Source organism: Egretta garzetta, unplaced genomic scaffold, assembly GCF_000687185.1.
Source record: "Egretta garzetta isolate BGI_Z169 unplaced genomic scaffold, ASM68718v1 scaffold598, whole genome shotgun sequence".
Classification (NCBI taxonomy): domain Eukaryota; kingdom Metazoa; phylum Chordata; class Aves; order Pelecaniformes; family Ardeidae; genus Egretta; species Egretta garzetta.
In genome coordinates this window covers 550190-550832 of record NW_009260621.1, presented here as the reverse complement: position 1 = coordinate 550832, position 643 = coordinate 550190, and the positions used below count along the sequence as shown (strand labels likewise).

At 65.2% G+C, this 643-nt stretch overlaps 1 protein-coding gene across 1 annotated transcript in view; it reads right to left on the bottom strand.

The window, feature by feature from the left end:
* Positions 1–643, bottom strand: part of KIAA1614 (KIAA1614 ortholog) — an 11881-nt gene that overhangs the window by 9321 nt on the left and 1917 nt on the right.

The window sequence follows — 643 nt, the reverse complement described above, 5'->3', positions numbered from 1 at the left end:
CGAGGCGGCGCTTTGCACCATGGGCATCCTGGAGGTGGATGGGGAAACTGAGGCAGACACCGCCTCCGATCCCCGCCAGCGTAAATCCTGCAGCAGTGTGAACGCAGGTAGGTTTGGGACAGTCCCCTGACCCGGCTGCCTTGCTGCCTTCCCTTCCTTGCAGGGGGTCTTCCCACGCACCCCCCTGTCCTGCCAGCTGCAAGGTGGGGGATCCATCAGCTAAGGGAGAGCACGGCCCTGCTCCAGCGCTGCCTTCCCTGTTGGCCATGGCCCTAATCCCCCTGATTAAAATAATCAGCTCAGGCAGTCACTTCGGGGAGCCTGGCCTTAACCTCTTCGAGGCAGGAGGGTGGGTGCACACCGGCCCCCAGGAAAGCCCCCCCATGCAGCACCATGGAGTCTCCAGGCTCCCCTCCCAGGTTTTGGCTGCCCCTGCTCATGGGGAGCACAGCATCCCCAGCTCTGCCTCGCACCCAACCGTCACCCATTGAGCCCAGCCACCGGAGCAGAGCAGAACCAGTAACTGCAATGCAGGGGGGTCTTCCCCACGCACTCGCTTCCCCCATGCAGCCCCCGAGCCCCCGGCCCCGCTCCCCAGCCCGCACGCTGCCGCCCAGCTCACCTGCCTGCCCCGCTTTTGTAT